At 41.6% G+C, this 27,782-nt stretch overlaps 1 protein-coding gene across 1 annotated transcript in view; it reads left to right on the forward strand.

The window, feature by feature from the left end:
• Positions 1-27,782, forward strand: part of IQGAP2 (IQ motif containing GTPase activating protein 2) — a 278,338-nt gene that overhangs the window by 46,352 nt on the left and 204,204 nt on the right. The window lies entirely within an intron of this gene.

Below are 27,782 nucleotides of genomic sequence, written 5' to 3' on the forward strand. Positions count from 1 at the left end.
TCTAGTCTTGTCAGTAGCAGGTTAAAGGGAGAAGAACCTGTTTTTTGCAAATGGTCAGGCAGAATTGAGAAAAAGTTATCATAGCTGTTCCCCTTCTTCAGCCTCCCAGGAAACCCCTGGGCAAATTGCAGATAATTTTGAATTCTTCATCTCATTGGCTTGGTGTGGAGGAACAGCAGTGATCTAAATCAACTTCCTTTCTCCCCAGAGCGTGCTCAGATCTTTTACCCAGCCCTCACCCGTGATGAATGCCCAGCAGGACGATAGTATGTCAGACTAAAGTCCGTTGGTCACTAGGCAGGAGGGTAGGTTTATGGCAGCAATTCTCCCCTTTAACCCATGGGTGTGGGACCACTTAGGATATGCTGTCTCTGAAATCGCATGGACTCTTTTAGGCTTTTTAGATTAAGGGAATATTGGGTTCTCCAAGGAGAAAGTGAAGATAAAGAGTCCTAAGTACAGATACTTTCTTTATGAGAGGAATCAATAGAAACTTTGTCCTTTGCTAGGTGCATACTAGTGTTCAGATTATCATGAGTTATTTTGATTTAATGTTTTGTGCTGTGACTGAGCAACAGTATTGTTCATCAACAGATGATGTTCCATCCCTCTCATCTGTATAGAAAATAAGTAGTCAAGTGGTCGTTGCTGTTAATTATCTCTGATCACTGATAAATAGCTATCCACAGAGCTAGAATGACATTTTTAATCAGTATTTTGTAGAACATTCAGTGACACACACCCTAATTTGGCATCAGAATTGCCTTAAAGGGGGTTTCTCCGGATTAATATTTTAAGTGTCATGTAACTTTCCTTAAGCTCTAAAGACAAGTTTTAAAGGTTGTTTACATGTCTGTGAAGCCTATGGTTAGGTTGGAGGACACTAAAGATTCTCTGTCAGTCGAAGAGTATTAAAAACATGCTTTTAGTCAAGTTGTTTTTAAGAAAGTTGAGAGTGATTCATAGATACTCAAAAGAAATGTGCTTTCAATGAAAACTGAGGATAGTGGAAATTTCCTACTGACACATATGTTGCATTCTAAGTTTTTGCCTCCTTTTTTTTTTTTTTTTTTTTTTTTTTATAAGTGGGAAAGGGTGTCATGTAGAGGAAAAAGGTATGTGATTGGGAATTGGTGGACCTAATTTCCTGGTTCCGGCTCCACCACTTACGAACTGTGTGACCTTGCACAGACCTTTTAACCTGTGGGAAGTTCACTTTTGTCTCCTCTGTAAAGGGGATGATAAAGATGATACCACCTGCCCTACTTCATGGATTTTTTTTTTTTTTTTTAATAAAAATCAACTGGCTGCTCCGAGTGCAGTGGTGTTTACAACTAATTGATCACAACCGGTTACAGATTCCTTTGTTCCTTCTGTATTCCCACTGCTTCACTTGACTAGCTTAAAAAAAAAAAAAAAAAAACCGACTAAAGAAGGTGAAAGTATTCTGTAAACTGTAGTGCCCGTCAGGTGTATGGTGATAACATAAGCATAGTTTTCTCCCCCAGTACATCAAAGTGGTATGAATGTAGCTTGAAAGCTTGTCATCTTTAGTATTTTAGAAATTCTGTAATTTAATTTTGTTTTAGAAAGTCAGCATAACAATTATCCCAAGTCCTTTGAAGAAAACTTCCTTTGGAGTAGTTTCATTTAAAGAACAGACCGTTAAAAATGTACAGTTTTTCCTCCAACATGGCTTTTCATAAATTTATATTATAAGAGATTATAATATGTATTTATAAATCTCTTAAGTTATAAACACTTTTAAGGAAGCTGATTTTTGGTCATGGAATACATAGGAATTATGTGGCTGGTATTAAATACACAGGTAGCCATGATTTAAGAAAGCAGAGTGCATAGAGAACTCATGGCCCTGGACTCAGGAAACATATGAAGGGCTGAATCTCTGTTCAGAAGATTTATTTGAGATGATTTATTTTATGAAAATCACTGTAATAGACTATATTATGGAATAAAGGACAAAAGTCATATGATCATCTCAACAGGTGCAGGAGAAGCATTTGATAAACTCCAGCCCTCTTTCTTGATATAAAGATGTTCAACAAACTAGGAATAGCAAGGAATTTCAACCTAAGGAAAGGGCATGTATGAAAAACCCCAAACTAACATCACTCTTAATGGTGAAAGACTGATGCTTTCTTCCTCAGATCAGGAAGAAGATAAGGATGTTTTTTCTCACCACTTCTAATAGACATTGTGCTGGAGGTTCTAGCTAGGGCAGTTAGGCAAGAAAAGGATATAAACGGCATCTAGATTAGAAAGGAAGAAGTGAAACTATTTCGAAGTGGTATCATGTGGTTTATAGAAAATCCATAGGAATTTACTAAAAAACAGAACCGTTAATATTAATGAGTTCATTATGATTGTAGGATGCCAGAAGAATGTGTAAAAATTATAGTTTTGTATACTAGCAATGAGCAATCTGAAAATGAAATGAAGGCAATTCAGTTTATAATAGCATCAAAGTGGTAAAATCCTTAGGAATAAAATTAATAAAAGTATAAGACCTTGCACACTGAAAACTACAAAATATCAAACATTAAAAAAACTTTTAAATAGATGGAAAGACATCAGTTGTTCTTGGATTGGAAGACAGTTTTAAGAAAACAATCCCCCCCGCCCTGCCCAGTTGATATATACTAGATTCAGTGCAGTCCCTAGCAAAACCATCTGCCTTTTTTTTAAAATGCAGAAATTGATAAGCTGATCCTAAAACTTACATGGAAAATGCAAGGGATGTAGAATAGTCAAAGTTCTTCAAAACTCATTTCCCAATTTCAAAATATACTGGCAAAGCCATAAGGCACTCTGGAGCTGGAGTGGAAGGGACAGTTATTAAGGATGTAAAGGAGGAAGCTGCAGAATTTGGCAGGGGACTGTGACTGGGTTTGGGCAACAGAGGACCATGGGAAGTCAGATGTGTTGGGGGAGATCAAGGCATTGTTGCTTATCTGACTCAGTAGGACACATTTTGTGGTTTCTATCAGCCAAGCCAGGGCTTGGGAAATGTAGTTAGGAAAGTTTTTTGTTTTTAATTTTACATATTTTATATTTTAGTATGGCTCTAGTTCTTGATCATTTCTTACCACTTCAGTTCTGGTGGAAGGAGCACAAATGTAATCAAGACAGTGTGGTAAGGCATAAGGATATACGAATAGATCAATGGAATAGAATTGAGAGTCTAGAAATAAACTCTAACACTTATGGTCAATTGATTTTCGTGGTGGGTGGCCAGCCTTTTCAACAAAGGATGCTGGGACTAGTGGTTATCCACATGCATAAAAATGAATTTGGACCCCTATCTCATACCATATACAAAAGTTATCTAAAAATGGATTGTTAACCTAAATGTGAGAGCCACAGTTGTCAGTTTTTTAGAAGAAAACATAGTAAATCTTTGTGATCTTGGATTAGACATTGGTTTCTGAACTATGACACTAAAGCACAAACAACAAAAGAAAAATAGATAAATTAGACATCATAAAAATTAAAACACTTTTTGATTCAAGGGATACCATCAAGAAAGTGAAAAGACAAATCATGTATCTGATAAAGGACTTGGCTCCAGAACATATAAAGCAAAACATACTCTTACAATGCAACGTAAAAAGTTAATTGCCTATTTTAAAATGGGCAAAAGTTCTGAATAGATATTTCTCCAGAGAAGATATACAAGTGACCAATAAGCACATGACAAGGTATTCAGCATCATCAGTCATTCGGGAAATACAAATCAAAACCACAGTGAGATATCACTTCATACCCACCTGATAGCTATAATAAAAAGTTGATGCTGGGCATGGTGGCTCACCCTGTAATCCCAGCACTTCAGGAGGCCGAAGCAAGAGGATCACTTGAGGCCAGGAGTTTGAGACCAGCCTGGGCAACGTAGTGAGACTCCATTAAAAAAAAAAATAGCCAGGCATGGTGGCATGTGCCTATAGTTCTAGAAATTGAGACAAGAGGATTGCTTGAACCCCAGAGTTGGAGGTTGCAGTGAGCTATGATCGTGCCACTGCACTCCAGCCTAAGTGAAGAGGGAGACCCTGTCTTTAAAAGAAAATAAAGATGGATGATAACATGTTGCTAAAGAAGTAGAGAAATTAGAACTCTTATACATTGCTGAGCAGATTGTAAAATGGTACAGCTACTTTAGAAAACAGTCTGACAGCTCTTTAAAAAATGAAACATAGAGTTACCATATGACAAAGCAGTCCCATTCCCAGGTATATACTTATGAAAACTGAAAAACTTGTACACAAATGAAGCGTGATTCATAATGACAAAAAGTGGAAACAACCTGAGTGTTTATCCACGGATGAATGGATAAACAATATGTGGTATATCCAAACAATGAAATATTTTTTAGCTATAAGAATGAAGTACTGACACATACTACCACTTGGATGAACCCTGAAAACATTAGGCTGAGTGAAAGAATCCAGACACAGAGGGCCACGTATTCTACAAAATGTCCAGAATAGGAAAATCCAGACGGACAAAGTAGATAAGTGGTTGCCAGGGCCCAGGGTGACAGGAGAAATGGTGGTTAACTGCTAATGGGTGTGGGATTTCTTTTGGAGCTGATAAAAAATGTTCTAAAAGTGATTGTAGTTGTGGTAGCACAACTCTGTGAGTACTAAAAACTGCTGAATTATATACTTTACAAGGGTGAATTATATGGTATATTAATTATATCTCAATAAAGCTGTTATTAAAGAAAATTTCCTTTACTCAGACTGGCTAGGAGAGGTCCTTAGTGAAGGACCTTAAATAAGATTAAGTGGTATTTACCAGATACATTGCATACAGAAGGTACACCTAAGATACATGAGGTGTCTGAATGCTGTATTTGTTTTACAGATACTAAGCATTCTCTATGTGTAAAGAATCGCAGGAGGAGTGCTTTGGGAGATGGTGATCAAGCAACTAAGAATGCTGTGTTCAGAAAAGCTCACCATTTGATTGAACTTTTTATTCGAGTTTAAAATTCTTTTCCTTCTATTATGTTTGCTCTGCTAATCTGTGCGTTTGTGTGTGTGTGTGTGTGTCTCCCCATATCCAGCCATCATCCTCCTAAATGTCTCTAATCTGCTCACCGCTCTGTCCCACCACTGCTAGCCCACTGAAGTCTGCCAGCATCTCTTGCTAGACTATTATCGTGGTCTTTGATTTGTTTCTCCGCTCATCTCTGGCCTCCTTCAATCCTTTATCTGTGTTAGTCATAGTCAGATGAATCTTTCAAAACTCTGATCTGTTGTGGTCAATCCTCTGCTTAAAACCTTCTAGTGGGTTTTTAAGGATCTGATACCTTTAGGGCTTCGTGGGCTCTGCACAGTCCAGTTCTTGCAGCCTCCCCAGCTGCCCTATTGCTCTGTGCTCCGGCCACATTGACATTTTCCTTCCAGTGTTCCTTCCTACCAGGACCTTCACCTGTGCTGTTCCTTTTCCTTTCCCTCGTTACCTAGTCAGACCTGTTTCTTCTTCAGATTGCAGCTCACTTATTTAGGGAGTCCTTTGCTGACTTCTGCATCCCGGTCAAATTCAACTATGAGAGGGTCTTTTGACATCATATCTGTTACATATTTGATGAATAACTTAATGCCCAGTGTTGGATTGGTATCGTTTGTTACTAATGAGGATGGATGATGCTCTGTTTTCTGTATGTTTTGGCTGATGGAGGTAATACGTAGGCTATGAATTAGATTCATGGTAGACAGGATTGTAGATGGTTGTACTAGGATGCCAGCCTGAAGGTAAAATCTAATCTTTTTTTCCAATGGAAAATTCTGTATTGCAGTTAGATGATGCAAATCCTTCCTGACATATGGACTGAAGTTGGGAATTCTACACAACTTAATAAGCCATAATACCACAGTGAACTAGAAAGTCCCCAGAGAAGAGTACAGAGTATTATTCAATGAATGAATGAAGAGAGAAACAGGTAGCCTCTGTGTTAGGATGACTTAAACCTAAAATTACTGCTCAAAATTTAAATATGCAGTTTGCACGTATAGATTTGTTAATTAAGTCTCAAAAAAAACTAACATTAATGGCAATGAAGGAAAAATTTAAAGAGGCATATTTTTAGGACCAAAAAAGGAAATAATTGCTTTACACAGTGGCTCTTTACCCTATAGGTTCAAATGATGTCATGGAGAGCTAATCATCAATGTGTTGGGAGGCAGAGGATGTCTGGGATATGTATTTAGTTAACCATGACTGTGTAACGAAGTATTCTAAAGCTTAGCAGCTTAACACAACAAACATTTATATCAGCACTTTTGAGAGTCAGGAATCTGGCATCACCTAACTGGGTCCTCCGGCTTTGGGTCCCTCCTAAAGCTGCACATCCACTTCCAAGCTCACTCACTGGTATTGGTAGGACTCCGTTCCTGGTGGGTCTTTGGACTGGGACCCTCAGAACCTTGCTGCTGTTGGCTGGAGTCTTCTCTTAGCTGCTTGCACTGGGCCTCTCCATAGGGGAGCTCACAACGCGACAACTGCTTCCATCAGAGCAAGTCAGAGGAAGCCGGGAGCCAGGTCTTTGTGTAACCTGTTCTCAGCAGTGATGTCTGCCAGTTTTGCAGTTTCCTGCTCATTAGAACCATGTTACTAAATCCAGGCCATGCTGAAGGGGAGGGAATTCCACAAAGGCATGAAGTCAAGGGGAGGGGATTCCTGGGAGCCACCTTAGAAGCTGCCTTCCATAGGGTGTGTCCGGTATCATTCTGAAATTGACCCCAGCAAGAATATTTGAGTGGGGAAATTCCTTTTTTTTTTTTTTTTTTTTTACTGTCAGAAACCCAAAACTGGTGTTTTGGTCTGAATAATTATGGTACTAAGATTATTGTTGCCTTGTTTTTTTTTTTTTGAATTATGATCTATTTTGAACTAAGTTTTTCATTCCTGTTACTTAAAATAATACTAAATGGACTTTTAAGTTTTATTTTCAGGTAGGCCCTGAAAGCTAACTTTATAGCTTCTTTGCTGTGGGAATTTTGCTGACAGGAGACTGTGCAGACAAGTCTGCTGCTCATAGGGGCTTTGGAAGATTCTCTCTGATGCGGAAATCCCACTGTTTAAATTAAAGGACTAGTTTTTCCAGAAGAATTAGTACTGCAGAATAGATGTTATGTTAATCTGTGTAAAATATATTCAAATAATAAAAATGAGTCTATTTTAAGAAATTGAGTTCTTTTTGCAAAAATTGAAGATGGGGAGTTCTTTTTGGGAAAACTCTGGGTCAAGGAACTAAATTTAGCTGGAGTTATCATGAAGGTTAGAGAACGGGAGAGGTAATCTTGGCAAGAAAATGGAGAGGGAGTTTGCAGATTGCAGTTGAGCAAGTAGTTATGAATGGGGCTGCTATTGTGTCTCCCAAGGAAAGTTCTTGTAATATTATATTCCTTTTTTAAGGAAATAGAAAATGCATACAAATTTTTTGCTGTGCTTACTTTGTCTCTCCTACCTCTCAAAATAAACAAAGCAAAAAGAAAGCCTTCCCTTGGTGATGGGCTTGTTTAGAAATATTATCTTCAAAGAGCTCTTTATGTGAGCAAAGCTGTTCTCTATATTGGGGAGTCTGGGATAGTTTTGTGTGTGCCCTGGAAAGAAAACAAAACACGGGTATGATTCCTTTTCTGTCAGTGTTTACAACTCAGACACCAAAAGGACACCTTGTTGATTAAATCAAGTCTTACGCTCTGGCCTTGCCCAGTAGTGACTTAGAGAATCTGGTTTGAGAGGAGAAATACTTCAAATGTTTAAGCAACTGAAAGCCTTGAGTGTGGGTTTGCCTAATTATTTGTGATTGGTTTAAAAAAATAAATAAATAAAAGGATCTTATGACTGGGGAATACTTTAGAGAATCCAGTGGATTTCCTCCACAACTTAGACCTTACTGTCTCTATTCCTAAGGACACTACCCATGGATGTGCTCATAAGTAATGCTAATAAGAACTTGAAATTTCACGGGAAATATCTTTCTTGGTAATCAACCCCTTAAGAGACCTGCTGTTGCTCTGTACAAAATATTAATGAAATTTCAAGGAATTCTTAATTGCATCTTGAAAACATAAATAGCTTTCATGTTTCTATTTCCCCCTTGTTCTCTGCCCTGGCTCTGACCTCGCCTTCGCTGTCTAAGGTGAAGTGCAGGGTTGTTCCACACAGGGGCTGTTGGGGTTGGGGGTGCAGTGAGCTGAGAACAGGGGCCCCTTGCAGGTCTGGCTCCTGGGTGTGGGGAGGACCAGCTTCTGAGCAGCGGCTTGTTCAGGGCTGCTTCTAGCCAGCTTCCCTCAGGAACCATGTGCCAGCGAGGCCCAGACCTCTTATTCAGGCCAGGGCTTGGCACATCCCAGTAGTAGGGAAGGAGAGTAACCTGCAAGACGAATGGGCTTGTCCAGGGTGGCTTGGCAGAGGGTGAGATGTGGTTTTGATTGGGTGTCTCCATGGTACAAGAAGAGCCGTGATGCCAGCCAGCCCTGCCTGCCAGAGTGTGGTACTTGTAGCTGGGGCTTTGTGGGAGGTGTTGGTGCTGAGGTCCAGCTGGGCGGTGGTGACCAGAGATTGTGATGTGAAGCTGGAGCGGAAAGGGTGGTTATTAATGATGGAAAGGAGGAAGCTGTGGGATTTGGAAGGGGACTGGGTTTGGGCAACAGAGGACAATGGGAAGTCAGAGGCGCTGGGGCAGATCAAGGCATTGTTGCTTATCTGACTTAGGACACATTTTGTGGTCTCTGTCAGCCACGCCTGGGCGTGGGACATGTAGTTGGGAGAGTTTTTTGGTTTTTAGTTTCACGTATTTTGTGTTCTAGTCTTGGATGTATGTTGGGCAGGGCCGATGGATAAGCTATGTTCTGACAGTTGAAAGTGGAACTTTTCAGAGTGCTGGTGTTTTTAAATACAAATAATCGATATTAGTCATTTCCAGCTAAAGACAAGTTGAGCAACCGATATTTGATCCCAAAGTTTATGTTTGTTTCTCAGGCTTTTCAAAGTTGGAAACTTGGGAGAGGTTTGGAATTTTCCATGGTCTCAAATATACTTTACTAACGAGGGTTATCACATGAGTGTCCACTTACCAGGCACGATGCCCTAACCACTCAATCCACGTCGTCTCAATGCTCACAACCACCCTGGGGAAAGGAGAGTTATTCCTCTTTTATAGGTAGAGAAACCAAGTGCTGGACAAACTTAGGTAATTTGTTCAATGTCACAGCCAAGTGGTGACAGAAACAGTATCACAGTCCAGGTGTGTCTGACTTCAAAGACTGTGTGCTTAAAAACTATGGCACATTGTTCTACTTTATCTCTTAATGTGTTTTGATTGTGTCTTTCTTGTAAGTTCAAAAGGTGGTCTTGGTTTCCATGTGAGCTTCCTCTGCTCTACTTCTTGATCAGTTCTCACCGCTTGAGTTTTGGTGGAATGAGCACAATGTAGCCATCTGATGTCCATTTACGGTTCTTGTTCCCTTTCTCTTTTTTCCTGATTCTTTTGCTTGTTTCTGTTTTAACTGTCTTACTATGAGTAGTTCACTCTGGGAAGAATTTACCTTATCTTTACTCTCTACCCTCCCTCCTCCTCTCTTTGTCTTTTAAAAATTTTAATAGGAATTTGTGGTTTTTTGTGATGTGGACTTTACTCTCTTCTTCTCATCCAAGATAGTTTTGGTGCATCCTTATTCTTGGTTTGGTCTTGATTCTACATTCAATTCATCAATTGTCTTTTTGGTTTTGCTACTATTATGACTGGTTTCAAGGAATGCTTGGCTTTTTGTTGAAACATCAAAAGGTATGAGTAGCAAACACCACTGAGATCTCTTCCTTCCTGTATGAGCCTCCCCACCAGATGCTGCCTCATGCTGTGATGCTTAAAAGTTATAAAACAGTATCATTATTCAGGCCTAGAGGGACTCTAGGGGAAGCTGGTGGGAGAGAACATTCGTAGGAGATTGTGATGGAATGATTTATTCATGTCTTCTGTTTTTTGGACGGTTGTAGAATGTAGAATGGTCTTCCATTGCCGCCTTAGTCTGAACACCTTCGTTTTCTTCTAACCACGTCAAATCCCCACTGAAGCTCAGAAGTTTGTCAACTCAATTATCTATGGTGGAGTTAGTGGTAGTTTTGGGATTAGGATAAAGGTATCCTGACGGTTTAGTCCCAGTGTTTCTCTAAATCATGTTGATTAGAAAAAGTATTAGTAGAAAGCTCAAAGATGAAAATATATAAAAATGAGTATTAAACTTATTTGGTAAGTTCAGTTTAAGTTTGCTGTTAGTTAAACGCTGAATTCAGAGTGTGGGAGAGTTAGCCATTAGTATGTTTTTGTCATCTTTCATTTTTGTTGAGAAGCTTGAACCCATTTCGGTGCTAGAACAGGAATTCAGGGATTAATATTTATAGTCATTTCTACACTCTCCCCTTTCAGTCCTGCTCGGCTTAATATCCCTTGATGCTTTTTTCCTCTTCCATCACACTGATTTGTAATACAGTTTTCCCCATTTCTGGTATTGTACAGGGCAAAAGTTGAGGCAGCTACGTCATCTCGGAGAGAGTTACTTGGGGCACATTTAGTTACCACCCGGGGCAGGGTCAGCCGGGTGCTTGTGAGAGCAGAGGCTTCTGAGAGTCACTTCAGACCCTGTGAGTTCACCTCTAGGGAGTGAGGCCAGGGGTCTGCATTTTAACAAGTCGCTCAGGGAAACCCGTATGCACACTGAAGTTTGAGAATTACACTCTCATGAGGGAAGAGACCAGTGTCTGTGGCTGAGGCTCTCTCAGCTCCTGGCCTCCCCACCCGAGCTCAGACACACAGAATGGAGGATGCCCCTTCTCTGGGCTGACAGGGATGAGAGGAATGATACTGAGGGTCACCATCTGATGGGAGGAGGGAGGTATGAAAACACAATAGTGCATCAGCCAGGGTTGCTTAGAAAGCCTGAGCGGTTTTGAAGAGCCAACTAAAGTTATAAAGTTTCTTTGTGGATCCAATAGAAAAATGTTTATGTGAATTTCTCCGACAAGATGAGAGAAAATGACTGGGGCAGCTATGCTTAGGGATTGACATGTTGGCCCTGACAAAGGCATGGAAAACAGGACCCCAGGGTGTTAATGTGAGCATCACTGAAATTGGGTGGTTTTGAGGTGCCATCTGGGTAACGAGGCTGGTGAAGCCAGGATGGGTAGGATGGAGTGGGGCCAAACCAAGGCACCACCTATAATAGGGTAAAGGACCAGATCTATAAAAAGAAGGAAGTAGAGAAGAGGGTAAATAGAAAGGTATAGTCACAGATTTGGAAGCCTTGATCTTAAAGGTGGAGTATTTCCGGGTAGTGGTAAAGTCCAAGGTGTGGTGGTGCTTGTGTGTGGTTGGAGTGTAGTGGAGGTGAAACCTTTGCCTAGAGGAGGAGGTCTTGGAGCTGTGCCTTTGACCAAGGTCATGCACCTTCTTGTTGAAGCCACCAAGCAGAGGCAGGCCTGGAAGGAACTCAGTGATTAAGGCAAGAAAGGAAATTCCTGGAGGTCAGGAAATGGGTGACAAGGTTGGGGAGAGAGAGACAGGAGTGAAGTCCTGGAACCCAGGTGATAGAACAGGATGTGGCCTGGGAGAAAGGTTCAGTTAGGACAGTGATGGCCTTCCCTTCTTTGTGAGTCAAGGAAATTTGGGGAACAACCACCCCTGGAGTGGGTTTATGAGAAGTGGTGTTATGGAGCAAAAGCCAGATTGCCATTAAGACAAATAGGTGGAGAAAGTGTAAACAAAAAGCTGATGATGTAGGAGAATTACATTTTTACAACAGGTCTGGAGTTCCAGAGGCACTTTGGAAGGAATTAGGTTTGGAGTGTGTATGAGGAGGACTGGTTAGTGGGTCTGAGAGAGACAGATGACTGTATGTGAGAGTGCCCTGGGTCCGCACTTCTGCCAGCGTTTGGTAGGAGACTGAATCCACTGCAAAAATGAGTTTGTATTTATTTAACCGTGGTAGGCGTATCAGAGATCTTCTGTTACTAACTTAATGCTAATTCGTTAGCTGTGACACTTTCAGCAAGTGACTTTAAAACCTTGTGACCCAGAGTAAAACAGTTTTATATCATGACCCCAGATAGCTATGTGATGATGTGTGTAAGTGGGCCTATGTGTTTAGCCAAAGATTCACAAAGCAATGGTTAACGTTTATGCAACACACCCTGACATTTACTATTCTATTCTATTTCAGTTCATTTTTTAAGAAGATGCTGGTTGTGATCAGCTGTGTTGATTTCATGACCCATGAAAGCATTACAGCCTGCAGTTGGAATAACATGCTTTATACTATCTTGAGCCTGTTTTGATAATATAGTCATGTTCCACATAACAGTGTCTTGGTCAGTGAGAGATTGCATATATGACAGTGGTTCCATGAGATTATAATGGAGCTAAAATATTCCTATTGCCTAATGATGTTGCAGCCATTGTAACATTATAGTGCAACACATTACTCACATGTCTATGGTGATGCTGGTGTAAATAAACCACTCATGTATAAGTATAGCACATATAATTATATACGGTACATAATAATAATAAACAACTATGCTACTGGTTTATGTATTATACTTTTTATCATTATTTTAGAGTGTACTACTTAGAAAAAACTGTAAGGTAGGTATTCCAGAAGGCATTGTTATCATAGGAGATGACAGCTTCATGCATGTTACTGCCTTGGAGATCTAAACTCATTTTTGCAGTGGATTCAGTCACCTGCTAAACCCTGGTGGAAGTGCAGACCCAGGGCACTGTCACATACGGTCATCTGTGTCACTGAGGGACAAAATGTGCAGGTAGAAGACAGTGATACTGATGATCCTGACTCTGTGTAGCCCTAGGCTAATGTGTGTGTTTGTGTCTTAGTTTTTAATGAAAGTTTAAAAAGTACAAAAAAATTAAAAATTTAAAGTACATAAAAGCTTATAGAATAAGGATATAAAGAAAGACAATTTTTTGTACAGCCATACAATGTGTTTGTGTTTAAGCTGTGTTATTACTGAAGTTAAAAAAAAATTAAGTATACGAAGTTAGAGTGCTAAGGTTAATTTATTGAAGAAAGAAAAATATTTTATAAATTTAATGTAGCCTAAGTGTACAGTGATTATAAAGTCCACAGTAGTGTACAGTAATGTCCTAGGCCTTCACATTCACTCACCACTTACTCACCCAGAGCAACTTCCAGTCCTGCAAGCTCCATTCATGGTAAGTGCCCTATAAAAGTATACCATTTTTTATCTTTTATACTATATTTTTACTGTACCTTTTCTATGTTTAGATGTGTTTAGATACACAAATACTTGCCATTATGTTACAGTTGCTTACAACATCGACTGCGGTAGTCTGCTGTACAGGTTTGTAGCGTAGGAGCAATAGGCTGTACCACATAGTACAGCCTGCGACACACCTGGGCTATCTAGGTTTGTGTAAATGCACCCTAGGAGGTGCACACACGGACGAAATCTGCCTAACAGTGCATTGCTCATTATTAAGTGATGATGTCCCCATCGTTAAGCGGTGCATAACTGTACCAGGTGCTGTTTTTCCTAGTCCCCTCATACTTAGGGCCTATATCCTCAGGGAGAAACTAGGAACCCATGTTTGGTCAGGCCTTTCCCTGCTCTCAACCTTCCTTGACCCCCCTTGGCCTGTGAGACCCCGAAGGCTACCCCCTTAGCCTGGCACAACAGCCCCTGCTCATCTGACCGTTTCTAAGTCTCCACCCTTTTCCTGCTGACAGTGGTTCTCCCTTCAGTCTCACCTCAGGTCCTTGTCCTGTTTCCCTGTGCTTGTTATACTTGGAGACTCCCACTGTGTTTTGTCCTCCCCTCGCCACCAGGGAGCTCCCGGAGGAACACATTCTTACTCTGCACCCCAGGGCCTCACACGGACCTGGTGCAGAGTGGGTGCTAGGTCGGTTTGCCCGAGTGATCTCAGAAGTCCTGGCTCAGCGTCACATCCAGTGTGCTTTGGCCTGGAGAGGGCTTGTGAGGGACGCTGCATCTTGTTGGATAGCCCTTTGGCTTGGCCTTGCTGATCATTGACGGTCTTCACTTGTGAGTGGTGTGGGTCACTGTGCATGGGCAGCAAGGTGTTTTATTGTGGGAGTGCTCACACTCACATGCCACATATCCTCTGTTACTCATTGGAACACGTGTCACACCTCTCTTGGTTTTGGGCACCACTGGATTGGGTGTGCCTCACCGTTCCATTTCATTGAAATATTCCATATTCCATTATGGAATGGAGATTTTAAAGGACCTCTGTGCATATAGAGCCTCCCTCCTGATGCTGTGTTCTGCACAAACAGATTTAAATGGGCCTTTTGTGCATCAGAATTGCCTACAATCTGAAACATACCAACAAGGCAGATTCAAGGGTGAATTGACAAAGGTTCAGCAACCTTAAATCAGGAATCGGGATCTCGGAAGTCCAGCAGCATAGTCGACAATAAAATGAGTCCACTTCTGTGGTGTGGCCATGTGCATGTTGGTTTTGGGAAGCTGATAGACAAAAGGAGGAGTAGATGGAGTATTGTTTGTTTGTTCCTGATGTGCCTCCCAGGCCGGGTATGTGCAGAGAACAAAGGAGACGCTGTCAGGCACAGTGGAGGAGAGGGGAGGCGCGACATGGTTTAAGTGTGGAGGAAGAGAGTTGAAGGGACATTTGTGCCACTTTGTGTACCAGCAGAGCAGGGCTGTTTGTGTGAGGCATTGGGCAAGGAGAGTCACCCGAGACTTTTGCTTTTCGTCTTCAGAACTTCACTCAGTGGGGTACCCATGTGTCTTGGATCGGTGTCAGGCTGGTCATGGAGAAAGAGATATGTGTCCCCTGAGTGATAAACTACATAGTACTGGCCGAGCAAGGGACTGGGTGGAGAGGAGGCTCTCTTCTCCCAAGCCCAGCACCTCTTCCCATCTCCATGTCATGCTTTTGCTAATCCTCTCTCCCCAGAATCGTTTCCTCTCTCCTCTTCTCCCCTACTCATTTTTCTCCCACTTTGACAATCTACTTGGTCTTCAAAGATGAAGACAGAACTCACCTTATCTCTACGGCTTTTCTGGGTCACTAGTGTTAGTTTCTTCTCTGAATATCCATAGACTTATTGTCCGTATAATCCTGCATTTGTAATGGAACAGCAGATCAGCATTCCCATGTCTTATACACAGGCAGCTTCTGTGTTGCTGTTCTTACTTCTGTGCATTATTTTGTCTCCCCAGATGCAAACCCATTGCATCAACACCATATCCCCTAGAATTCCTGGGGAATTTTGCATGGGAAGGAAGTGAGCTACCATGTAAATGAAATCATGGGGTACCTTGACCAGGGTGGCAGGGAATTTATTGTGCATCCCTGTGTGCACAGCTGTTTTAGTCTGTTGTGCTGCTATAACAAAATACCTGAGACTGGGTAACTTATACAGAACAGAAATTCATTTCTCACATGAGGCTGGAAGTCCAAGATCAAGGTGCTGGCAGGTGTGTTGTCCCCATCCAGTCCAGTCTCTGCTCCCAAGATTGCACATTGTTGCTGAGTCCTCATGCCGTGGAAGGAATGGAAGGAAGGGCAAAGGCACTTACAAAGTCACTAATCCCATTCCTGAAGACTCTGCCCTCATGACTTAATCACCTCCTAATGGCCCAACCTCTTAGCACTGTCACAGTGGCTGGTGATGAAGTTTGTTTGTTTGTTTGTTTGTTTTAGCCCCCCCCTCACCCCCCACCCCGCCCCAGCGGTGAAATTTCAACATGTGCGTTTTGGGGGACACGTTCAGGCCATAGCAGCAGCCTTCCACGGGAACTGATGATGTGGTCTCTACCACGGCTGTCCCATATGTAATTCTAAGTTTTCTAGCACCCACTTTAAAGTAGAAAGAAACAGATGCAAGTAATTCTAATATTTTATTTAATCCAGTATATTTAAAATATTTCAACATATAATGTGTATAAAACTGTTTAATGACATGCTACTGTCCTTTATTTCATACTCGGTCTTTACTGACTAGTGTATATTTTACACTTGCAGGACACCTTGGTTCAGACTAGCTGCACTTCAAGTGTTTGATAGCCACATGGGGCTGGAAGCTACCACATTGGTGAGAACAGGCCTGATTGATACTCTTGATCATGTAGTCTAACAGGGGCCTCTTAAGGAACTTCTGACTATGTCAAGCAAAGACAAAGATTGCAGAGATAGTTGTGTTTTGTATATTTAGGAGGCGAATTAAAGCTTTAAGAGAAGAGAAACAGAATTTGCCAGTGAGGTGAACTTGACTTTTCTCATCGTTAGTTTTCTTCCCATATTCACATTTAGAACAGAAGGGAGGAACTCATCAAAATACTCATGAGAATACTAAGTGGTATATGATGCATTCTTTTTCTTTCCTGTGTGCACCTGCCTTGCCTTTTCTCAAGGTGAGTGGATCATAGCACAGCATGTTTGTGGAGAGAGCTTGCAGAGGAGGAACGGTGGTACCAGCCACTTCATCCTCCCTGGTAATCTCTTGCTTTGTCCTGAAGTTAAAGAACCAAAATGGATGCTGATAAGGTAGTGATCAGAAATCACCTCTTGGTCAACAGGCATCTCTGTTGGCAGCAAATCTATGTGGCATTTGTCCTTTTGTCTTAATAAAGGACTTAATGATGGACTGTGACAAATTGGCCATCTATTTTTAGACTCAGTGGAATTAAATTAAGACATGTCCACACTACCTAATTTTATAAGGGTGGTGCTGAAGTGTGGGAGGAAGAGGAGGGCAGTACAGATCATACAGAAGAAGGAAAGAGGTCCAGTGTCGACATTTTAATACCCAGGACTGAAAACAAAGTCTCTGCTGTTACAAAGGCCAGGAAGGATGTTCTCTTTCTACCCAGGCAAACATTTTCTAAATTTTATTCATGGGAAGATCAAGGCTAAGTTATTCATTGTGTACAGCTGCAGAAACAATAAAAATACAGCTTCTTGGTTATCAGAGCAGCATTATCTAAATAAAATTATCAGGCTCAGTGTTTTGATTTGGCCTTCACTGAAAGGTGTGGAGGTAACACGATGATTTCGTTCTTCTCGATGTATGAACCACAGTGGATTTCTTTTCCCTAGACCTGGCTGTGTTAGTGCCTGAGTGACCTTGAGCGGAGCCCTGTCTCTGCCTCAGCTTCTGCATTTGTGAAACGGTCCAGGAATACAATTCACGCCTACATCGCAGCATCATGGTGTGAAAAGTGGCCGAAGAATTACACAATTAAGCTGTAAATTGTAAAGTGTGGAAACATGGAACAAAATACCTCTTAAACTCCATTGTTTAATACAAAAAACATTTTCAGTAGTAGGAACAGCTGTGAATCGGGTAGCCTAACTTAATTAGAGTCAAAGAATGTGCACCTTCAGCTGCTTTTTATTGATGCTGTTTGCACATTTACTTCCTGCCTCAAATAAATAGAGGTGGAGTAGGTTTATGCAGGGAAGAATGAGTATGTTGGAACAACCTAGAGGTGGGATCTTCCTTCTGTAAACAATACTTTCAACACCAGGTACAGGCCCCTCTGTTATTGCACCAAGAGAGTAGGAAATCACTTCTTAAACCTGGAAATTCATTTGTGGTTAATTATACCTTTACAGGGTAAAACATCCATTGAGGAAATACTTGGACCCATGTTGGCATAGCAGATTCAGCTTTTAAATAGAATTATTTTGGAAAGATTATCTCCTTCAGGAAGAAAAATAGGTGGTTAAAAAGTGTTTACTCTTTGACCTACCACCTTAGGCAGGGCTGGAAGAAAGTTAGTCACCAACTCTTACAGGGGCAGCAGGTAAACTGGGCTGCTTTTAGTCAAGTGCAAAACAGGCTGCAGGTTTTCTCCTAGGCCACCTGGGGTACTGTGATAGGGTAGTACCTTTTCTGAAATAAATCTGAAATAAAGTGCAGATAGGCTCACCTCAGCTCCCTGACAGGTTGGGTGTGTGTGCCTACTCTTGCCAAGTGCCAGTCTTAAAGTTGTGTCCTCTTGTGGCGGTCCTGATGCCTCTTCTCCCCACCCCACCCCATGCCAGCAGAGTGGGATTGGGGGGCTGCGGCGAGACTCCAAATGGACAGCTCCTTGTCCTCTCAGAGGCCCCCCCAGAAGGAGCCACAGGATAGGAGAGGGGTAAGAGAACAATAATGGCTTTCCATTCTCCTGAGAAATCTTCCAGAATTGGATATTGTGGTTATTTTACTAAAGTAACTAGGGGCTGCAGTGTGAACAGAGGGGATAGACGAAACCTATGTGGTTCCAGGCATGCAAGTCTATTGAGGGCAGAGACCATCTCGTCCGTAGTTTTTTCTCCTGTCACTCCTAGGACTTTTGGTTTCTAGCAGGTTCTTGGCAAAGGTGTGATGGTTAATACATTGACTGCCACACTAGAAAAAAAATTTTTTTCCCTTGGGGCCACGTGTTCTATTATGAAAACAGAGTAAAAATTTTGAAAACAAAATGATCCTTTCTAATTTAATGAAAAATTTATTTTTTATTTTCTGTGCACAAGTTACATGCAACTTGAAAAATAGTTCACATGGCTGAAGATGAAGAGATATGTGAGTTACATACACTTCATGAGACCCTGGGCTCAAAACTAGCCTGAGTTAAATACAACTCACACGGCAATTAATATGTTTCAAAATGACTTCCAGCTTGGGCCCCAGACATTTCATTGGGTAAGTCTTGCTTTAACACCTAAATTCGGCTGAGGTGGGAGTTTTGCTTGAGGTTAGGGGTTCTAGACCAGCCTGAGCAAGATCAAGACCCCGTCGCTACAAAAACTAGAAAAATTAGCCTGGCATGGTGGTGAGCACCTGTAGTCCCAGCTACTCAGGAGGCTGAGGCAGGAGGCTCACTTAAGCCCAGGAATTTGAGGTTGCAGTGGGCTATAATGATGCCACTGCACTCTGGCCAGGGTGACAGAGTGAGACGCTATCTCAAAAAATAAAATAAAATAAAACCTAAAGTTAAGCTAAGCCTAAAAGAAAGAGCAAACAAACTTCAAAGAGCCCAAAATAGCACATGTAATTTTAGGTACCGTAAAGGCTTATGAGGGTGGCTTCACTCAGGTACCAACAGCTTCTCAGGTTTACAGGAAAAATTTAGTCCAGCTGCTGTTACAGATGTGGGGCAGGTTGTGACAGGCCACCCTCAGGTGGGGAGGGGTGTCTGCGTGCCAGCTGGTCTCTGTCTGACACTCTCCTTCCCCACTCTGGCTGCTGTGTGCGTTCCTCCTTTATGGGATGTTCCCACATCTTTCAGGCATCAGAATGTGGAGGGAGTTCTTTTCTGCTCCACCCTCTAAAGCAGTCACTAAATATACCAGGCTTGTGAAGCACTTTTGATCTTTCAAAATCATCTTTTTATCTGCTTTCCGGTTGGCACCCCAAGGTGTAGGGTGCCAACGGGCAAAGAGGCAAGAGAGCTAAGACAGTTGCCAGAGCCCAGTGCACCAGGTGGTGGTGCTTCCCAGGTAATGATCTTTTGTGGAATGTTTTGAGCTCTTCTGACATGTGAAGATTTATTAAATAGCACACACACACACACACACACACACACACACAAACGTATAGCAAAGTACTCTCTATAATAGCTGTGAAATATTTTTTGCTTTAGTGGTAGGTTCTGATTTGCAGTGGTGTAGTGAGGAGAGAATTTTTCTTGTTACATTTTAATTGCAATAGTGATTAAAAAACCTCAGAGTTTTCCTTGGGTATAGTGAAAACCATCTAGTAATTGCATTTGTGCATGGGTTCTTAAAGTCCTAAGTGGGTCCTAGTGTTTGTAGTTTCCATAGAAATCACCTTTTTGTGTATTAAAAGCCATACATGGTGGGGTTGAGCATCTGTGTGTTCATAGGAAAATGGCCCGAGTTGGGTGTCAGAGCTGCTGTGTGAACTATGGACAGATCCCTGAGTGTCCTCCTTGGCCTGGTGCTCATTCTGCACAGTCCCCCGTGTAGATGTGGCTCCAGTAAGATCACAGGTGTGCACTGTCAGGTATGTCCTGCTTGCTCTAGCTTCTGGATGGGGGGATGGGTGATCTTTTCCAATTGGATTTTAGATATTTGACATATTTAAAGTTCATTTTAACCTTGAGTCTTAATTTTGAATTTCTGAAAGCCTAATAGGAAGACTTATGCCTTCCTGTAGTACATGCACTTTTTCTGGTTTTAATTTTTGTGAAAACTTGGTCCTTCATGTTTAGATTCACCTTTTTCTTCCCCTAAAAATCTAGCCAAGGCTCAGTTAATGAGAGTTGCCATGGTAACTTTGGTGAAATTGAGAATGTATCTCAAGGCAAAGAGCAATATGCTTGAATAGTAGACTTTATTTAAAATGTAGAGGAAGAATTAGCTTTGGTATAAAGATACTCAGCTGAATTTTCATGAAAAAAGTTGTCAAAGACTAAAAATACAAAAGGTTTGTAGCTTGAATAGCTTATCACAGGGATTTTCAGCCATCTTTTCTTGTTTGTTTGTGACAGGGTCTCATTCTATCTCCCTGGCTGGAATACAGTGGTAAGATTGTAGCTCGTTATAACCTCAAACTCCTGGGCTCAAGTGATCCTCCTGCCTCAGCCTCCTAAGTAGCTAGGACTATAGATTATAGCCACCCTGCCTGGCTAATTTTTTATTTTTTGTAGAGACAGAGTCTTGCTATGTTGCCCAGGCTGGTCTCTAACTCCTGGCCTCAAGTGATCCTCCCACCTCAGCATCCCCAAGCTGGGATTACAGGCATGAACCACTGCACTGGGCCTCAGCCATCTTTTAAATAAAATAAATCTCATTTGGTTATAGCATTTTCATCCTATGCATAAATATTGTCAGCTTAGATTTTGCTCGGGTCTACGAAACATGGATTTAAAATTTTACCCAGATTATCTCCCCTTACCCCCAAATGATTTTACCCATAGATTTAGCTTATAATGTTAGTTATATTTCAGGCTTATATTAGGTCATTAAATATGAAATGTCCGATTTTGAATCAAAAGTTTAGTTTACTGTATCTCAAACAAGAAGCAGCACAGTTAATCAAAGTATGCACCTAAACTATCAGCACAGTTTTGCCATCTTAATGGTAGCTTGTTTATGCCAGCAGCGAAGAAGCCTGGAGAGCGAGTAGCCATGAAATCACAAAAGGTGTTTTCCACAGCTTGTTGAGAATTGAATATTTTCCCTTGCAAGAAGTGTCCAAAGCCTGGAAGAAGTGATAGTCAGTTGGTGCAAGGTCTGATGAATACGGTGGATGACAGAGAATTTCCAAGTTCAGCCTCTGTAGTTTGAGCAGCGTTGCTTGTGCGACATGTGGTCGAGTGTTGTCTTGCAGAAGGATTGGCCTGTCTCTATTAACCAATCTCAGCTGCTTAATTGCAAGCAGCCTCATCATGTAGTCCAACTGGTTACAGCAGACATCTGCTGTAATCGATTGACCAGCTTTCATGAAGCTGTAGTGGATAATACCAGCGCTGGGCCACCAAACAGACACCATTAGCTTTTTTTGATGAATGTTCGGTTTTGGACTGTGTTTCGGCACTTTATCTTTATCCAGCCATTGTGCTGAATGCTTGAGATTGTCAAAAAGAATCCATTTTTCCTCACACGTAACAATACGGTATAGAAATGGTTCACCTTTATGTTGTGACAGCAAAGAAGGCAAGATTCCAGACAATTTCTCTTCTAACACTCATTTAATTCATGCGGAACCCATCCAGCTTCTTTACCTTGTCCATTTGTTTCAAATGGTCCAATATTGTTGGAATGGTAATGTCAAACCTTGCTGCTAATTCACACATAGGATGAGATGGATTCACTTCCACTATAGCTTTCAGCTCATCATTATCCACCTTGGTGTCAGGTCACCCACGTGGCCATTTTCAAGGTTGAAATCACCAGAATGGAACTTCCCAGAACATCGATGTACTGTGTGTTCATTAGCCACATCCTTCCCAGACATTTTGTTGATATTTCAAGCTGTCTGTGCTGCATTGGTTCCATGACGGAACTCATATTCAAAAATAATACAAATTTTTGACTTATCCACGGTTTCACAAAATTTGCTCTAAAAGTTTTTTTGAAAGATAATAACAAGCCAAACTGTGTGTTTGAAACAGTGAGGATGTACCTTTACAATAAAAATACAAGAAGTGTCAAAGTGAAATGTCAGCGGTATCTACTGTCAAACTTAGTACTTAAGGAAATCAGACATTTCATACTTAATAACCTAATATTAATATACTGCTTTATGTTGAAATAAACCCTTTTCCTCCTTGAAACATACATTTCATCAATGTCAGACCCTGTGGCACAGGTATCATGTTAGATGTTTCTATTTCATTTTGGCTAAGGCTGAAGGCCTGTCAGTTAACCAGGTTGAATTTTCCTAAATGAATATAAATTATTTTGCCAATTATGTAGAATTTTGATGTGTTACTGGTCTCGGCAGCACAGAGGAATTGTACACTTCAGTGATTTTTTTTTTTTTTTATTAAAGCAATCATTTGCTTTATGGAATGAATGTTATCCCACCCTCAAAAGTAATAGCACCCATTTAAAAGCTGATTATATATCTGGATATCATAAGGATGACTGAATTTAAAAGTCTCCAAAGTTATTTTTCCACTGTGGCCATAATTACAAGTTCAGTTACAATTGACAAGTGAGCCGTTCCCTTTGTTTTTCCTTTTCATATCTGTCCTAAGCACATTTTCTCACCTTAAAGAGGTTAGTAATCACTTAACCTGGAGACGACCTAGAATATAAGGTGTGTAATTTTTAATTTAATCATCTACATTTGTCATAACTGAGTGTTTGCTCCATGCCAAACACTGTTTTAAGCACCATTAATACAGTAGTGCAATTTTTACATGGTAGGATTGGTGTTTGTTTAGTGGTATTTAGTATTGTCAGTTTGAGTGTGGGGGTGGGATGCAGTTAGAATTACTCTAAAAGTTTTGCTTTTTAGTGTCATTTACTAGTTGAAATTGGTTTTTATTTGTACACTGGTATGCAGATCTGAATTTGAGCATGTTACAAAGCGGTTATGGGAGTCTCGCCCTTCTAACCCTTCATCACACGGCAGCTTCCCTCCTCCTGCTTCTCCACGCAAGTCTCCAACCCTCCACGTGGATCTGCACGGGGCGGTGCTCAGGCACAAGTGTGCACTTCCTGTGCAGTGGGGTTGCAGAGTGCGGGGTGGGGTCTTTCCCTTCATGGGGTAGGGGACACATTGGCCAGAAACTATATCTGTTCTCTACTCTGTCCTGGCCAGGAGGCTGCAGGGTACATCGTCCCTCCAGAACAGAAAACCCAAAGCCGTCCTGAAGCAGTGCTTTAGAAAACATATTTGAGTACTCAAACGCATGGACTATGTCCAGTACTTTTCAAAATTCAGAATGGTGGAACCCTACTGGGAAGCTGTGACTCAGGGATGGGGAGGAAGCTATACCAGGTTCAAGCTGGGAAGGAATTTAGGGCTCAAGGAGGTAGGAGCCTGGCCTCACACCTGGGGGTCACCTTTCTGCATCCGTGTGACCTTGAATGATCACTGAGCCTTTCACTCTTGGTTTGCTTGGGGAATAACACCTAAGTCATAGGACTGCAGTGAGCACTGGATATAATAATGCAGCAGTCCCCAACCTTGTTGGCACCAAGGACCAGTTTCATGGAAGACAGTTTTCCCACGGAGGAGGGAGTGGGAGGATTTGGGGGAGAGGGAGAGCTCAGGCGGTGATGTGAGCGATGGAGAGCGGCTGTAAATACAGGTGAAGCTTCACTTGCCTGGCACTCACCTCCTTTGGATACAAAAAGTGTTTTAGCAGTGGGTACATGGTTTTCTAGGGGACTTGGTAACTAACAGTTGTCAGTTCCTAATCCCCATTTAAATTACTATTATATAAATGTGAGGGGGAGGGAAGGAGAAATTCTTGTTAGTAATTAGTTTACTCTTTGGCATCAAAGTATCCATGACACTTGTCTCTGGTGTCCACTAATAACAGCTATGGTCAAAAATCTTTCTTCTTTTAGAGAATAAATATGGTTTTTTTTTTAAAAAAAAAGATTTGTGTTTTTCCCTGAGGTTATCAATGTCTAATGGATGCCTATTTTTAAAGATTGACCTACGGTAACAGTATAGGGTGTAACTTAGTAGGTGGTCCTATGAAAGATTCTATGCTTCTGAATAACAATAAACTATAGTTTGTTGGCCTTGTAAGGTCAACATTTTAGAATAAAATTCTTCTGATCTGAAAACATCTCAATGTGGGGAAAGGGCAGAGAAAGTGAGATTGAATAATTCATCTTTCTGGAATCCATCTTGTTAATGTGAGAGTCAGTCACTTCTTTGAACAATTGGGTAAGGTTTTGCTTCAGTAAGGGAGGTGTGTGAAGGTATAAGGTATACGTTGCCTCAAAGAAACAGGCTGTAGGTTTGCCCTTTCCCTGTAATTGCCAGACTAATCCACCAGCTTATATTAGTAAGATTAGCCATCTGTTAGCTTCTAAAACAGAGGCAAAAGTCTCTCCTTTCAGATTCCGGTGGTGTGTGGGTTTGGGAAGGACGGATGGGAGCTAATGAATATCATACCTTGAAAGGTCACACACCCAGCTAGGTTTTCATACCTGTCCGGTCCCCACAGCAGCCCTGTGATGTAGGTAGGCTCTGTTCCCCCTTCATGTAGGAAGCCAACAAGAAGAGGTCCAATAATCATTCAGGGTGATGTAATTGGACAAAGGTGACCCCCAGATATGAGGCTTAGCTCCCGGCTTCTTGTTCTCCCGCTGTGCCCTGAACGCCTTTCCAGCTTGGGCCTGACAGCTTGGGTTTTGTTGCCCCTCTCCCCATACCTGTTAGTGGCAGGGTTGCAAGGACCCGCAGGTGAACAGTGTGGCCTAAGGATGAGTGTCTGGAAGCGGCATACCTGGCAGGAGCAGAACGCTGCCCTGTCCCCATGTCCCCCCATCCGGACGCTGTGCACCATCCTGGCAGCGAGTGGCTCCTGTGGTTGCATTTCCTGGTTTAAACTCCATAGTTTTGTCTTTGTTTTCTGTCATTTCTCAGGCCAAGAAATAACTTTTTGTAGGGAAACATCTTTTGCCAGTTGAGGTGTCCTTTCACCTTTCTTCCGACCTCTTTCAAATGCACATTTTCAAGATAATCGTCTATCTTGATGAAATTTGAATTAAGCTCTTGTTTTCATGAGGATTATTTCTGACTCCTGTTTCTCATTTCCCTCCTCACTCCCACTTCCTCGTACACACACTCCACATGCACACTGCACGTACACTGTGCCCCTCGCCACCCACCTTCAAGATGAGTCACTTTAAGGTGACTTTAAGTCACCTTACTTTGTTCGTCTGGCTGTAAGGAAATTTCTTAGCCCCTGACACACTGTGTGAAAGGAGCTCTGTTGGCAGCCCACCATGGTGTTCTGAATGTGAGCCTCCAACTCCAGCGTGCTGGGTGGAAATAACAATGCACTCTAAGCAGTGTTTTCCATTGAAATGTAAATTGCCTCATACCCATTCTCATTCTTGCAGACTTCACAGGAGGAAGACAGGTTTTATGTTACAAGCATTGAAGAGAAAAACTTCCTCCTGGTATCTCTTTTTTTTTAGTGTATAACAAGATTGAGGATGATTCATTTGGGCAATTCTGGTCTACTCGGAGCTTGCATATCTAACAAAAATATGCAATATTCTCAGGAATTTTGCTGGGTATAGAATGGCTAGTAATTTGGAGGAGGGAAGATAACTTTGTATCTGGATTTAATTTCTGAATTAATAAGCTGCCATCACCCTGGAATGCCAGTTTTCTTTCTAGTTGTTTCCTTATCCACCTGTGAGCTACTCTAAGGCATTTATCAAACAGATTTGAATCTTTTAAATCTAAAAATAAAATCGATGTCCTGTGTTGGGAGTGCTCTCAGAGAGCATTAGGATTTATTGAGCAGTGAGGTGGACATGGAAGGAATGAAAGATTCAGCAATAACCATAAAAGACCCTGAGGTCCCACTTAAGTGAGGTGGCCTGGCAAGAAATGTGCCTAAAGCACAGTGGTGGCTATAGGAAAAAAGCTATTTTATTGTTACAACAGCCATTGAGCTACTGTATATATTAATAGTACAGGTACTTTTAAAATTTTTCAACTGAATATTATTTATTCCTATTCTGACTTTCAAGCATAACCATTACATTTTAAAAATACGATGGAAGCTGTGTGGCTGCATTTATTTCAGCTGAACAGGTTATATTAAGGCTAGAGGACCAAAGGGCTGAACAATCGTGAGCATTTTTCTTTATGCAAGTTTAAAGGTGTATTCTTTAGCACCGCTGAAAGGAAAGCGCAGTAAAATGAATATGACATTTGGAATATGTAGCATCTCTCTTAAGCCCTTAGGTTTATCAGTTGGAAATTTACAATGGCATTAGTGCGTATTTATATAGTGATGAGTATAATTAATGCGTGCTTTAAAATTCTCTCTTCCTTTACGTCTTGGAAGATTGCCTTCTCTCGCACATGTTGTCCTGGCCGTGTTTTATGCCATGTTTGCATAGATAGGATGAAACTATTCTCGTTCCTGTTGCTGCTTCCTCAATGGTTAGTACTGGCTCTCTATGTGTGTTTTGATTGTTTGCTAAACCTTGAAAAAGTCTCCCTAGAAGGAATAAAATGGGAAGACTAGGAAGATGCCTTTTTCCCCTCTTACTTCCATTAAGGAGACAATGTGAAACAATATGATTTAATGGGTGTTTCTGTGAGTTGTCCTAAATAGCACGGTCACAGTGTTAGTTTCACAGGGCTTTTCATCTGTGGGAGATGATACGCAGGATTCCTTCCCATGTTTCTCATCTTTGCTTAACTTTACTCTTTTCTTGACTTGTGCTTTAGCCTTAGACAGGTGTTCCATCCTTTGTTCCTCCTCTTCCACGTGCTCCTACCTGCTAGGAAAAGTGAGCTGCTTGTGATTCTCGGAACATGCTGTCTTCCTGCTTTGAAGGCTGTTCCTCTTTCTTGCTTGACTGACTGTCCTTTAGGACATTCGAGTTGTGCCTTTGCCTGCAGAAGTTCTCCCTGGTGTTCACTCCCCACCTCCCACGGCTCTGTACACCTAGAGTTACTGATTTTCCTCCTCTTAGCACCCAATCTACCTTTCTTATCACTCCCTGCACTGGGCAGTCATTGTTGGTTTGCTCATGTACCATCCTCCGTGACATAGCAAAGTCTGTAGTAAGACACAGCCCTGGTCTTTACTTTAGTGATAATCTCATAAGAGCAGATTATCAATAAATATTGATGAACTGCATGAATCTGTTGAGGCTATGAAAACAGATGTGGAGAAGTTTGAGATGTGTTTGGCCCCACTAGTTCTTAGGAGGGTTGGGAACTCGGGTGTGTACCCGAGGAAGGTTGCTGTGCTAGTAAACATAGGAGGTATCAAGTGAGCTGAGGGCAGCATGTGCCTGCGGACTGTGTTTAGACCCTGCTTTCCCCGAGTTTGAGGTGTGGGAGTGGCTCATGCCTCGTGTCCCTGGAGGGCAGTGTGGGAGCAAACATCTTACTGGCAGAGGTAGAAGACTTGAATGAAAGGGTGGCATTGGGATATTGCCTTGGGATGAATAGGATTTCTATAAGCTGGGGGGCAGGGAACACAAGGAAAAGATTAGCACTGAGGAAAAGCAAGGTATTTGGGCAAAAGGTTGGAGCAGAGATTTC

The sequence above is a fragment of the Eulemur rufifrons genome, chromosome 17, assembly GCF_041146395.1.
Source record: "Eulemur rufifrons isolate Redbay chromosome 17, OSU_ERuf_1, whole genome shotgun sequence".
In the NCBI taxonomy this organism is placed as follows: Eukaryota; Metazoa; Chordata; class Mammalia; order Primates; family Lemuridae; genus Eulemur; species Eulemur rufifrons.